Source organism: Dermacentor andersoni, chromosome 3 (assembly GCF_023375885.2).
Source record: "Dermacentor andersoni chromosome 3, qqDerAnde1_hic_scaffold, whole genome shotgun sequence".
Classification (NCBI taxonomy): Eukaryota; Metazoa; Arthropoda; class Arachnida; order Ixodida; family Ixodidae; genus Dermacentor; species Dermacentor andersoni.
Window position 1 is genome coordinate 160477739 of NC_092816.1, and position 14902 is coordinate 160492640.

Genomic DNA, 14902 nt, shown 5'->3' on the forward strand with positions numbered 1-14902 from the left:
CAACCTTGACGGCACTCATTTTTGCACTGTTCACTGCGTGGCGCTGCACCTATTTGAAACAATTGTTTTGCTTTCTCTATCGATTTCGTAATTTCAAGGTCAGACTGTGAAATATGAATGTTTGCTACCCTTAAGGTGTGAAAATTTTATAAGTTTAATCCTTTACAAAAAAGTTAATTTCTTGGTGTGGTTGGGTTTAATCCCGTCGTTATAAAACTTGTTAGAGGTGCAGAAATTGGAAATTATGGGGTTGTATCAGAAATCGAAGGAGCTAACCTTTATAATATTGTTTTATACAGACGTGTTTTAGTGTTAAGAGTACTGCTCAGAAAAAAAAATCACTTCATATCTATTGCAGGTACAGATTCGTGTGGGGTATGTAATGCCACTGAGCAAGTGGCATTACATATTAAAATGTACATGTGATGCGAAGTGCACGATAAATGTTGCACGACATTTGTGGACGCCAGCAGAAGCAGGCGAAAGAAGCCTGACTGGCCAGGCCTGTCGTACAATGTCTGAGGCATCCGGCAAACTTCCAGCAACACCGGATAAAGTGGCTGCTGTAAAGAGTAAGTCAGCAGTCACCTCGTTTAAGAAACGTGACAGTATATATGTAACAGTTATCTGGATGAGTTAACATATTGCATGATATATGCACGACGCAAAGAAATGCCAAAGGAAGAATGAGGCAAGTGCCTATGTGTACTATCTTTTTCCTCTGCTGTATATCCACTCTGTCTCGGCATATAATTTAAATCTATCTGCAGTTATGAAAAGCAGCCGAAAATAATTTTGAGATATTCATTTCTGGCAAAAACCGTCCACAATGTTTCCCCCGTAATTAGTTTAAATGAAAAACAATTAAGAAAGTCAGGTGGCTACATGTGCCTTAAATTGTACATGAGGCATTAATTTTGTTAGGACCTTAATTGGCAGCTTGAATTACGTTCACCTGCTGCTTATTGTCTTAATAACAGAAGCGAGCATTTAAGCACCCCATTGTCTTTGAAAATTCTAATGTAGACTTGGCATGTGTTGTAGCTTTTCATGCTGCAGCTTTCATTTAACTGTTTTTGAAAAAATGCTTCTGAAGAAAATTGGGTTCCGACACAGCTTGGCAAATTTTATTCTCTGAAAAGAAGCTTTTTAAACCACTGCCTTCCAATGTGTTGACTGTGGTCACCTGGTCTGCCACTTTACAATCTGTAGCGTTCACAGCCATGCAATTGCAAAACAAAACACTGTTCTGATGATTGACATTTGTAAGAATGGCCTATCAGCACTTTCAGTGATCTCATTTTATTTGAGCATACAAGAATTAGAAAAGAAATGCTACACAAAGAAAGCACCTCGTACATTAGTCGCATGTACGCTGTGACATGGATAGCTGATTTTGTCCTACGCAAAGCATCCTATAAACTTTCATGTCTGTCGTCGGTGCCAAAGAAAGCGAGGTGGTGGGCATCACGCAGAGTTCCAGCATTCGCCACCAGCCTGGATTAGAATGGACGACTATATAGTGTGGCTGTAACTGGCATTCTTTTTCTGGGCAGATTCAGTTGTTTAATGGATCAAAGTACCAGTAACTCTTCTACTGGCATGAAAGACCTGACGCAAATTCCGTTTCCTAAAAAATGTTTTGAAAACAAATGAGCGTAAAAGATTGTTCTGTATTATTTCAAGATGCTTGTTTAGACTTTTTTCCATTTAAGTGTAGGTTAGCTTAGCAAAGTAGCGATATGGAGATTGAAAACTAGAACATAAGAAATTTGCGGATCCCATGAACTGTGAGAACCGATGTAAGTGAAGCTTTGTATGCTGTGTGCTTTGATTGACAATAATGACAAATGTGTAATTTCTTTAGCATGTAGTCCAATACGAGAGTGGTGAGATGATGTAAAATGTTTTCGTTGCATGCACCACTGCTGTGTGTGCATTGTCCACAGAACACACAGGAAGACGTGTTTACTTGAGGCGTTGTTGCAAGTCATTGTTCATAATCTCTGAGAGGGAATTGAGCATTGTCATGGCCTCACATGGCGCACCAAATTGTGGCACAAGTATGAAACTTTCATTGAATTATGGGGCTGTGCCTACTTGAATTAGTTGTTATAATTGTATGTATGCATTGATGCAAGCATTCGCGGTCTGCACCACATTTTGCTGTGTAGCGAAGACGCTCCTCTTCTGTGTGACACTTCTTTCGGGCCTGGGTGTCCTTGACACCGAGTGCATGCCTTCGAGCCATCCTGCTGGCACGTGTTTACGGCCTTCTTCTACATACATGACCAGCACACTGTTGAGACTCCAGCTCAAAGCGCTCTCTTCAGGCTAAGGACGATTGCAATGTTTACACTATCACTAGCCCAGCAGCTGCATGTTTGTCGCATAGGAATTAAAGACAGGCACACCACGTGCAGTACGGGCTAACTGAAATGCTAGCACAGCAGCGCTGGCCAGGATGTGCGGAGGTGAGCGCCATCTGATGGTGTTGCAAGAAACACAGCGGCACGCATGACAAAACCACAGCAGCAGGAGCGCCCGTAAAGTTGGGAGAAGAGGCAGAGAAAGCTTCACTTTCAAACATTGATTATAATTGCCATCATTTGCAGCTAAATAAAGCTTGCAAACCAGCCATGACTACAGCTTTTACATAAAATTGTTTGTCTATATATAGGGCAAATGCTAAATTTACTACCCGCTTGCCCCCAACTGCACGAGCAACAGGTAAAGGTAACAGGTGATGGAGTGGACAAACAAGGCAGCTTGCACCTTGCAGCTCTCCTGCATGCGTGGAGACAGTGTAGCCAAATTGTGGCCTCTCAATCTGACAGGAACTTGGGTGGTGGTAGAGCAGACAAATTATGCTTTGTGCAGGCTTTGAGTGCAGCTGCCATGCGACTAAACCTTGCAGTAAAGCCGACCTCCCGATGAGAACAGGCGTAGCTTTGGCAAAAAACCATGTAAATCTGCAAAACAATGTAATGCAAGTGTATGCATTCTCACTACAAATAAAGCTGCTCTGGCTTGCACACTGTGTAGCATATGTTTGTTTGTAATATTTTCTGCATTTCATTATCTGAAACATTGTTGAATCGATTTTTGCTTGAAGTGATTGCAGTAGATTTACTTCATTCCCTTATTGCTACAATTCATTGCAAAAACAATTTACTTCTACATTTATTACCCTCGTCCTTTAGACTGCCTGGAGAAGTACATCAGCCAGCATCCAATGGGGCCACCAGCACCACCTCCGGAGCACCGCATAGCGTCAGTGCGGAAGCATTTACGCAGCTTCTTCACAGAGGCAGGTCGCCAAGGAAAACGAGTCCGAAGGTGAATAGTTGAAATCTTTTTTCAATAAAATGTGATTATATGCCACACAGTATGGTGCTTTACATTGATTCTTTATGGCATGAAAATGGCCGCATATACTTGGCTACATGTAGGTACAGACTATACACTTTGCAAGACTGAAGATCACATGAAGATAGCCCGTCATGAGCCCGTCAGTGGCTGCTCCTTCAATTCGTTGCACAACTTGCCTTTGACCTGATGTGCCCATGATCATATCCAACATGCCGCCCAGCACCCACCGTGCCGCCCAGCACCCACCATTCCACCCGTCACCCACCATGCCGCCCAGCACCCACCATGCCGCCCAGCACCCAGCATGCCACCCATCACCATAATCCACCATAATGATGGGTGATGGATTCCACCATGCCCAGCAACGGGCAAATTTTCAATAGGGAAGCAGCTCGTCAATGCTATAGGCCTATAACTATTTGCCAAAGAAGGGTCCTTACCCGATTTCAATATAGGAATTATGATGGCCTCTTTCCAAGCAGAGGGAATGTGGCCGGACGACCATATAGAATTGTAAAGACAAAGAAGCGTTTTTTGTGTTTCAGGCGGCAGGTGTTTTAGCATTTCATATAGGATGCGGTCAGAACCGGGGGCAGATTTGTTGCAGCTGTTTAGGGCTGCCTGAGGCTCTGCCATGCAAAAAGGTCTATTGTATGCCTCGCATTTTGTGCTTTTCCGGTCTAGTGGTTTTCTTTCTGTTTGTTTTTTGTACCTTTGGAATGTTTCAGAATAGTGCGACGAGCTGGATATCTGTTCGAAATGTGCGCCAAGAAAGTTCGCCTGGTCTTCCATGCTGTCGCCTTGAGTATTCACCAAAGGCAGCGAGTAAGGCTGTCGACCCTTTATTCTATTCACTCTATTCCAAACCTTTGTTTCATCAGTGTATGAGTTAATGCCCGATATATAGTTTCTCCAACTCTCTCTTCTAGTTTGTCGCCGCGTTCTCCGACCCTGGGATTTGACCTGCTTGAAATTGACTAGATTTTCTGCTGTCGTAGAATCCCGAAGTAAACCCCATGCCTTGTTTTGCTTCTTTCGCGCTTTTCGACACTCATCGTTCCACCATGGAAGACGGCGTTTTGTGGACAATCCACTTGTTACAGGGATACATTTGGAGGAGGTGTCAAGGAGAAAAACCGTAAAATATTCAACCGCAGCGTCTATGCTTAAAGCACACATGTCGTCCCAGGATAAAGAAGCAAGATTTTTGAACTTTTCCCAGTCAGCTGAGTCAGTTCTCCAGCGAGGTAGTTGTGGAAGGCATTCATTAGAGATTGGTGTGCTTAGAACCACAGGGAAGTGGTCACTCCCGTAAGGGTTTTCAATAACTTTCCATTTAAAGTAAGGTAGAAGAGTTGGAGATGCAATGCTAATATCTATTGAGGAGTATGTTTTGTTTGCCAGATTGTAATACGTGGGCTCCTTCCCGTTCAAAAGACATGCACCTGAAGAAAAAAGGAACTGTTCAATCAGGCGACCTCTCGCGTCGCAGCGCGAGTCGCCCCATAGGTTGCTGTGTGCATTTAAATCTCCAAGCACAAGATATGGTTCGGGTAACTGATCTATTAATGTTTGGAATTGTTGTTTGTGAAGCTGAAAATGCGACGGTATGTATAAAGAGCAAATGGTTATCAGTTTATTTAAAAGTACAGCACGAACGGCTACTGCCTCAAGGGGTGTTTGTAGCCGTAAGTGTTGACAGGCTATAGATTTGTCAGCTATGATGGCTACGCCGCCGGATGATGCGAGGGCATCATCGCGATCCTTCCGAAAAATAACATACTGACGTAGGAAGTGTTTATGATCAGATTTCAAATGAGTCTCTTGGACACACAGCACTTTTGGAGTTAGTTCTTTAAGGATTTCTTGGACATCATCGAGGTTGCAAAGCAGGCCTCTGATATTCCACTGAATAATTAGTGTATCCATATTAAAATAAATGTTGTGCTATGTGTCAAAGAGAATGAACTTGATTTAGCTTACAGTGCCCTTTTGAGGCCCTGTAATTGGAGTTTTGTCTTTTCTGGAGCGGTCGACAAAGTCGCGCCGCTCCTTAGGCGTCAACTGCGCCTTCTGACAGGGTGTTGTGTCCATGGCCTCTTGAGAGGCACTGGACACGCGCTCTTGCGAGCGGTGTGTTTTCCGCGAAGGCCCTGTCTCTAAAGACAAGGCCTTGGAGCCCACCGTCCTGGTGGTTGGTGGGCTTCTCTTGACCTCGGAGCTGGGCTGACTGGTGCCAGCACCAGCAGAGGCCTCCACTGTGGACAAATTCGGGAGAGGTAGGGCAGCCTTCGCTGCTCCCACCGTGGGGGCGGGTGGCGTTGCAGCACGCTCGCTATGCGTGGCGCTGGCGTCCGCCAAGTGCCGTTGTGGTACTGCCCCCCGACGTACCACTTCGGCGAAAGATGTGCTCTGTGCAAATGTTGGTGAGATGCGTTGTCTTGATTCTCTGAAAGTTATGTTTTCTTTTACTTTATCGTAATTATTTCTTTTTCTTTTTTCCAGACTGCGCATGATCGTGAATATGCAGGGTGGCCACCGTTACAATTACTACAACGGGGCTCAGCCTTACAGTCATCTGCAGAGTGATCACTGATGCCGCATTTCGCACTTGTTAGCCGCCCTCGGCAGCTCTGGGAAGCGTGGCCAAACCTCTGGCATTTAAAACAGCGTCGCGGGTTGGGGATGTATGGTCGTACTCTGATTTTGATATATCCAGTTTCTAATGTCTCTGGTAACGTGCTAGAGCCAAAGGTAACCATCAGGTGTTTAGTTGGCAGCTCCTTGTTGTCCCGTCTGATCTTTATTCTTTGTACGTTTATTACATTTTCATCCTTCCATCCTTCCAGGAGTTCTTCATCGGTCAAGTCCATCAAGTCGATGTCACAGATTACGCCTTTGGCCGTGTTCATGGTTCGGTGTGCTGTTACACTGGCAGGGATATCTCCAAGTTGTACAAGGTTCGTTAGCTTGTCATGTTGTGCTTTGTCTTTCAGTTCAAGTAAGAGGTCCCCACTGGCCAGCTTGGTGATTTTATAGCCTCCTCCAATGGTCTCTGTGAGATACTTCGCCACAATGAATGGTGAAATCGTTCTTGCCTTCTTGTCAGGTTTATCACTGTGTACAACGTGAAATTTCGGGAAAGTCTGAGTGGGTTTGAGAGAAAACTGAAATGTAGCATCGGTGCGCCCCCTTTTAGAGGGACGATCGGTAGAAAAAGGGTTGGAAGTTCCCATGAAATATGTTGAGTATTCAGCGACAATGCCAGTCACCCACCTACCGAGCCCAACAAGGGGACAAGGCAAGGTATGTGGTGAAACAAGCCCTGCCATGCCAACTGTACGTCGTCGCTATAACCACATATGTTATAACCAAGGTAGGTCATACCACACCAGGTTAACCCTCGCCGCCAGGAATGTTGGAAGTTATCAGAAAAAAAAAAGAAGACAGGAAAGACTAAAAGGGAGAGGGAAAGATGAAGGTTTGAGAAGAGAGAGACAGGAAGAGGCGACTACCGATTTCCCCCGGGTGGGTCAGTCCGGGGGTGCCGTCTATGTGAAGCAGAGGCCCAAGAGGTGTGTTGCCTCCGCCGGGGGGCCTTAAAGGTCCAAACACACGGCATCGGCTCTACCCCCAGGATCCCCCTTTCCCCAGACACGGCTAAGCCGCGCGTGGTTACACGCGGGAGGGTCCAACCCTCGTGTGCTCGGGTACGTGATGTCGCAACACACCAAACGCCTGCTGAGGCAGACGCCCCTGCGGGGCTGCGACTCCTTAGACAATGTGGAGAAGTGCGTGCGTCGCAGGCAGCGAAATTGCTCAAGCAGAAGAACATGCAGGACTGTGTCATGCGAAACTAAGCTAGGTTCACTACTAAGGTGATTTTACAAATGTTATGCGCTTTTGTTACATCCAATTATTTAGCGGGCTTATGTTGAATTATGCCCGGCCACGGCGGCCGCATTTCGATGGGGGCGAAATGCGAAAACACCCGTGTACTTAGATTTAGGTGCACGTTAAAGAACCCCAGGTGGTCTAAATTTCCGGAGTCCTCCACTACGGCGTGCCTCATAATCAAAAAGTGGTTTTGGCACGTAAAGCCCCATAATCTAATCTAATCTCTAATCTCTATGTTGAATTATGCTGTATATCGAACTGATAGGCGTTTTTTTTTTTTGCGAGTTCGATATAGCCTGGTTCGACTGTATGTGTTCTTGTTTTCCAGACTGCCAAAGTTAATTATGAAAATAGATTGTAGTTTAGGCCTTGTTCCTTACAGCCATGCCATTCTTTTTGTGTGTGGGGTGCAACATATTGCATAAATGACAAGAAAATCCTGTATTTCATAACCGTGCTTGCCTTTCCAGGCTTCTGACATGGGCGACGCTGAAGATGACATGAGCCTGCTCATACTTCACTTTATTTCCTTAAAGACCCTCATGTGAGGGTATTACATAAGGGGTGGGACACATATAGGTTAACAACAGTGTACAGAAGAATTTTGAACGAGTTATACAAACAAAAATGATTATTGTGATGCAAGCGCACGCGTAATTTGGTTAAGGAACATAGATGGGCATGTGATGGCAGCAAGTTCTTGGGGAAGGCCGTTCCAGTCGCAAGCAGTCCGGGGGAAGAATGACGAAGCAAAAGTTTTTGTGTGTGCTCGTGGTCGAGACACCTGCTGCTGATGTCCGGTGCGAAGAGAGAAACGTGGTGGGGGAGGGCAGATGTAGGGTTCCTGTGATAGCTCGGAATAAAAGAATTTATGAAATAAGCCCAAACCAGAAATGTGGCGACGAAGTGCAAGAGTGGGTAAGTTGGACTGCGATTTCAAAGATGATATGCTGATATCAAAAGAGTACGAGGAATGAATGAATCTAGTTGCCCTGTTTTGAACTGATTCAAGTGAATTAGCAAGGTATACTTCTTTCGGGGACCAGATGGGCGATGCGTATTCTAATTTTGGTCGAACTAGTGATTTGTATGCGAGTATCTTAACATGCAGGGGGGCAGAGTGGAGATGACGCTTTAAGAAGCCAAGCGTTTTGTTAGCAGATGAAATAATATTCGCGATATGGCTATTCCACGTAAGATCATGACTAAGATGAACACCGAGATATTTATATGATTGGACAGGGTCGATAGGAACGTTAGAGATAGTGTAGGGAAACAGGAGAGGATTACTGTGACGGTGGAAAGATATATATTTGCATTTGTTTATATTAAGTGTGATTAGCCAGTCGTTGCACCAGTTTTGTACCAGATTTAGGTTATTTTGTAGGGTTTGTTGGTTAAAGGTGTCAGTAACTGTTTTGTAAATAACGCAATCGTCGGCAAACATCCGAATATGGCAATCTAATTTCTTAGGTAGGTCGTTAATATAAATTAAAAACAAAAGAGGCCCTAGGACGGATCCTTGGGGTACCCCTGAGGAAACTGGTAGTAAGTTAGACATTTGTTTATTAATGACAACTGATTGGGAGCGGTGAGTCAAGAATTCTTTTATCCATGCTAGTATGTCACAATACAAGTTTAGGCTGGAAAGTTTCAGAAATAGGCGGTTATGGGGTACCTTGTCAAATGCCTTAGCAAAGTCGAAGATTGCGTCGGTTTGGAGGTTAGCGTCAAGGTTGGCATGCAGGTCGTGAACGAAAATGGCTAGTTGAGTCTCACAGGAGTAACCTTTACGAAATCCATGCTGTGATGAATGAAAGAAATTATTTGAGTCCAGAAACTGCATTGTTAAAGAGTAAATGACGTGTTCCATGAGCTTGCAGGGTATGCTGGTAAGTGATATGGGGCGGTAGTTAAGTGGTGAATCTTTTTTACCCGACTTGTGCACTGGGACGACCTTCCCCACTTTCCAGTCGTGGGATATGATACCTGTAGAAATGGACTGCGAAAATAGTAAGCATAAAAACTTGGCAGACGTGTGGCGAGTGTTTTTCAATACCTTTGTGTTGATTTCATCAAAGCCGGTAGATGAAGAAAGTTTTAACTTATCTATAAGAAGGGATATGCCGGTTTCTGAGAACGTAACGGCTGGCATTGCAATTGTAGGGTCACTGGCTGTCATGAGGGGTGGTGGTTTTTGTTCTTTAGTGAATACAGATGCGAAGGCAGAATTAAATATGTTAGCGCACTCAACGTCTGAAATAACACGTCCAGAATCGTCAGTCAGGGTAACAACGCGCGAAGATTGGGGGTTTAAAAACTGCCAGAATTTAGTCGGGTTATCTGTAAGTATGTTTGGCAAATCGATGTGGTAAAAGGAACGTTTAGCGTTTTTTACTGCGACCAAATACGCCTCTTCAGCAGCGTAATACTTTTCCCATGCGCAGTCTGTTCTGCTCAGTACATGTGGAGTCAATGCAGAAAAAGGCAAGAAATGCCTCTCCGGACACCACTTACCTCTTAGATTCTATGATACGGACATTTGCCGAGAGGAGAAAGTGGATTTCGGAAGAAACGCCAAGTGTCAAGGACATTGTCGAAAAATATCCTGCCCTTGCTATTGGCTCCGTGGCACGCATTTGCTGTGCATTCTTTTTCACACAATGCACATTTTAGTGTGACCTAATGCATGCAGTCTTCAATGATTAATGAATTAATTGCTTGAGAACTTATAAGCTGCAGTGGTTGAGGGCTCTGCTCTGACCATGTCGCCAAAAACTGTTTGCATGAAGCCAAATCGGCTCTTGTTTTTCTTCAATTTCTGTAGTTTCATGGTATACTCGGGTCAATGTCCGTATATTCTTTCCATCTTATGGATTTTTACGTAACTTAATGTGAGCTTTCTGTAATACCTCAATTTCTGCCAATTTCTGTAAATCTCGACATTAAAGCATCAATTCTACCCTTTCTTCTATTCCTATCCTACTTCTCGAGCCACTGTTAAGGATCTTGTGATAAAGGAGGTGGCATCCTATTTGATTTACCAGGCACAGTTTTCCAATTGTAGATATACAAACATCACAGTCCTGCGAGATTATTCACCATTCCAGTGTCAACTTAAGGAACCAGTTACCACAGCAATTGAAGCACTTTTGTAGTATCTGACACTATAAAGATGCCTGGAATTCTTGCTCTTAATTTCTCGCTTTCTAACTTTGTACTTTTTAGGTCCTCCAGGAATTTAAAGCTATCACTAATGTGACCCTGCTTGATGTGTTGAGAGGAGTCCTTGAGCAAATAGCCGACAAAATTCTTCAAAGTGCGCAGAAGAAACGCCACCTTGAAGATTTTCTCATAGGGCTGGAGAAAATGAAAGATGGCATCCCCTAGCCGGAGCAGAACGGTATGTTTACTTTCAGCACAGGTACATTAACTTCTTGTTGTGCCACATGAAAACACTTGTATCATGAGAAGCCAACAAACAATGACACAAAGGACAACATAGGGGAAATAACTTGTATTTACGAATTGAATTAAAGAAATGTTAAATTATTTACAATGAAAGTTGATGAAAAAACAACTTGCCGCAAGTGGAGATGATGATGATGATGATGATGTGTTGTGTTTTGTGGCGCAAGGGCCAGGTTTGGCCAAAGAGCGCCATGACACGTGGTAATGTTGACGATGTACTATGGAAGATGTGACTTGGCTGTAAAGTGGCCTAAAAATATTCGCTGTAAAGTGCGTAAAATCTACGTGCTATAAAATTGTGGCGATGACTAATGACGAATACTATGAACAATAAAATCAATCGTAGAAGAATGATGAAAAATATAAAATATATAAGATGGTAAAATTACTTGGAGCACTGCTGCCTCGCCAGAGCCCTTGAAACACAAGGGCCTAGAGGCATGTGCTATACGAAATAGCTTTCACAGCGGCATCCTCTGGAGAGAGGAGACGCTATGAACGTATGGGGCTAATTACATGTAAAACAACATCTTTCAGATAACTTAGGACTGCGTTGGTGTCAAATAGCGGTTCGGGGCCGAGTAACATTACTGGATGAAGGGGGATCTGCTGCCGGTATGCTAGGGGAAAATGTTTCTTTCTCTCAGATTCGGCTGCCCGACACTCCAGGAGGACGTGGAGGACGGTCAGCCTCTCCCCGCACCTACCACAGGTTGGATGATCATTTTCAGTGAGTAAAAAGTTATGTGTGCCAAATGTGTGTCCTATTCTGAGGCGACAGAATAGGACATCTGTTCGCCGTGCTTTTGTTACGGAGGGCCAAGAACCTAATTGTGGCTTTATCACGTGCAGTTTGTTGTTTACTTCTGCGTCCCACATACGTTGCCAATGGTTTCGCAGTTTCCTTCTTAAAAAAGGTTTGAGGTCTGTGACAGGGACCGAAGCGGTAGGATTAACTGTATGCAATGAAATTGATGTGGCCATCTGGTCTGCTAGAGCGTTACCCTCGATGCCCCTATGTCCAGGCACCCAACATACAATGACATGCTGGTTAGACATATACGCTCTACAGAGAATGGAATAGAGCTCAGTAATTACGGGGTTTCTGTGTTTACAGTGCGACTTTAAGGCTTTCACGACGCTTAGGGAGTCTGTAAATAAAATTGTTTTTTGAATATTTGATTTTCTGATATGTTTCACAGCCGACAATAGTGCATGGGCCTCAGCCGTAAATATACTTGTTTCAGGGTGCAGTACATCGGATTCCGAGAAGGACGGACCAATGGCTGCGTAGGACACCCCGGCATGCGACTTAGAAGCGTCTGTGTAAAACTCTGTGCACGAGTACTTGTACTGGAGCTCCAAGAAATGCATTTTGATATGTGTCTCTGGCGCATGTTTAGTGACCTCTACAAAGGATGTGTCACACTCTATCAGCTGCCACTCCCAGGGCGGTACTAGCTTAGCTGGAGGCATTAGGCGTTGTTCGAGAACTGGGACATCCATTTCCGTGCTAAGTTCTCTTGCACGCAGTGAGAAAGGAAGTCTCATAGAGGGTCTGTTATGAAAAAGTGTTGCACACGTCAAGTCGTTAGCGATTGTGAAACACGGATGTTCCTTATTAGAGCGAACCTTGAGAAAATACGTTAAGCTGACGTTGGTTCGCTGAAGATGGAGTGGCCACTCATCCGACTCTACATATAGACTTTCAACAGGGCTTGTCCTAAATGCGCCAGTGGCCAGACGGATACCCAGATGGTGTACGGGATCTAACATCTTAAGTGCGCTCGGTGCGGCAGAGTGGTATACTACGGCCCCATAATCTAACCGTGATCGAACTAGGCTCCTGTAAATATTCAATAAACACTGTCTGTCGCTACCCCACGATGTGTGGGATAGTATTTTAAGTAAGTTCATTGTTCTAAGACATTTTTCTTTAAGATGTTTTAAGTGAGGAATGAAAGTGAGCCTGGAGTCAAGAATAATACCTAGGAATTTGTGTTCTTTGTTGACAGGAATTTGTTGTCCGCCCAGTTCTACACAAGGATCTGGGACCAGGCCTCTCTTTCTTGTGAAGAGAACAGAAGAACTTTTGTGGGGGTTGACCTTAAATCCGTTTTGGTCTGCCCATTTGGAAACCTTGTTCAAGCCTTGCTGTACCTGTCTTTCGCATACTGTGAGGTTGCAGGATTTGAAGCCTATTTGAATGTCGTCCACATAGACGGAATACAAAATGGCCGGTGGTAAAGAAGCACGAAGCGTTGTCATTTTAACAATAAAAAGTGTGCAACTGAGCACGCCTCCCTGGGGTACACCAGTTTCTTGTGTAAAAGGACGTGACAGCACATTGCCGACTTTTACACGGAATGTGCGATTGGACAAATAGCTTTCTATGAGGTTTAGCATGTTACCATGAATGTCCATTTCTGCCAAGTCTCTTAAGATCCCGTATCGCCACGTTGTGTCGTATGCCTTCTCCATATCGAGGAATATGGATAGGAAAAACTGTTTGTGTACAAATGCGTCACGGATGTTTGCTTCAATACGTACAAGGTGATCAGTTGTGGAGCGCCCTTCCCTGAAGCCACACTGATAAGGATCAAGTATTTTGTTCAGTTCAAGGAAATGGATGAGGCGCCGATTTATCATTTTTTCAAATACCTTACACATGCAACTTGTGAGGGCTATCGGGCGGTAGCTTGCCACTGAGGAAGGATCTTTGCCTTGTTTTAAAACAGGGACCACAATGGCTTCCTTCCATGCGGTTGGAAGGTACCCTGCATCCCAAATGGTGTTGAAAAGTGTGAGTAGTGTAACCTGCGTGTCATTATGTAAGTTTTTGAGCATTTCATACATGATTCTATCGGATCCTGGTGCGGAGCTGTTGCATACGCTCAAGGCAGCTCTTAATTCAGCAATACAAAAAGGACGGTTGTAAGGCTCATTCTCTCGACCTTTTCTTCTTAATGGCTTACGTTCTTCTGTTTCTTTGTATTTGAGAAAGGACTGTGTATAATTTGTTGGACTTGACACGCTCTCAAAATATTCCCCAAGTGAGTCTGCCTGGTCTTGCAGTGTATCGCTCTGTGTGTTCACCAGGGGGAGTGAATGTGTTTGCCGCCCTCTAATCCTATTAACTCTGTTCCAGGCTTTGGCCTCATCCCTAAACGAGTTAATACTCGATAAAAACTTGTGCCAGCTTTCTCTTCTGGCCTGTCGGCGGGTTCTCCTACCTTGGGATTTTATTTTTTTAAAGTTGACAAGATTCTCAGCGGTGGGAGAAGCTCGCAGCAACCCCCACGCCTTGTTCTGATTCTTACGGGCGGTCCGACATTCGCTGTTCCACCACGGTACACGTCGTTTGCATGCCAGACCACTCGCTTCGGATATGCATTTTGATGCGGCATCTATCATGAATGATGTAAGATACTCTACAGCAGCATCAATTTCTAGAGAAGACACGTGGTGTCGCAACACACCAAACGCCTGCTGACGCAGACGCCCCTGCGGGGCACACTTGAAGACACGTGGCACTGAAACATGCCTGAACGCGCGTGGCGGGGAGGCGTATCGGCGGCGCTGAACGGGCCAAAATGTCCGCCGCTTTGAAAGAAGCCCCGGCATCCGTTGCATCCGCGCCGGCTATACCGCGCGTCGTAGGCGAAACGTAACAGTGCACATTTGTATGGGGTCATTTCGTGCAAAACGCCCCAGACACGAAAAGTGACCATCATTGATTTTCTTGAAAAATATTGGGCTAGATGGCTATTGTGTGAATACGGTTTCACCAAAGTATTTTTGTTGAAGAAAATGTTTTGCTTACATGAGCGCTCTTTGAGATTTTTGCAAAGAAGTAAAAGTTGGTTGGAGGTACATATTTTTTATTCAGCTCCGAAACTAGGTGTAAGAACAGATTGTATTGGCATCCTTCTTTCATATGACGTCATAATTGAATGCATTTTAGAATTTTCCGTGTTTACTTGGCTCGGTAAAAAAAACAATAAAAGTTGCGTTTTCAGAAATCTTTTCCATAAACTTTATTGCCTTTGAGCTGCCATAATTTTTCTCCCATTCTCCCTCTTGCTATACTGTATGCTAAAAATACTTTGGAATTAATAATAAACATATTTTTTTAGAAAAATACCTGCAATGTTGGCAAGAA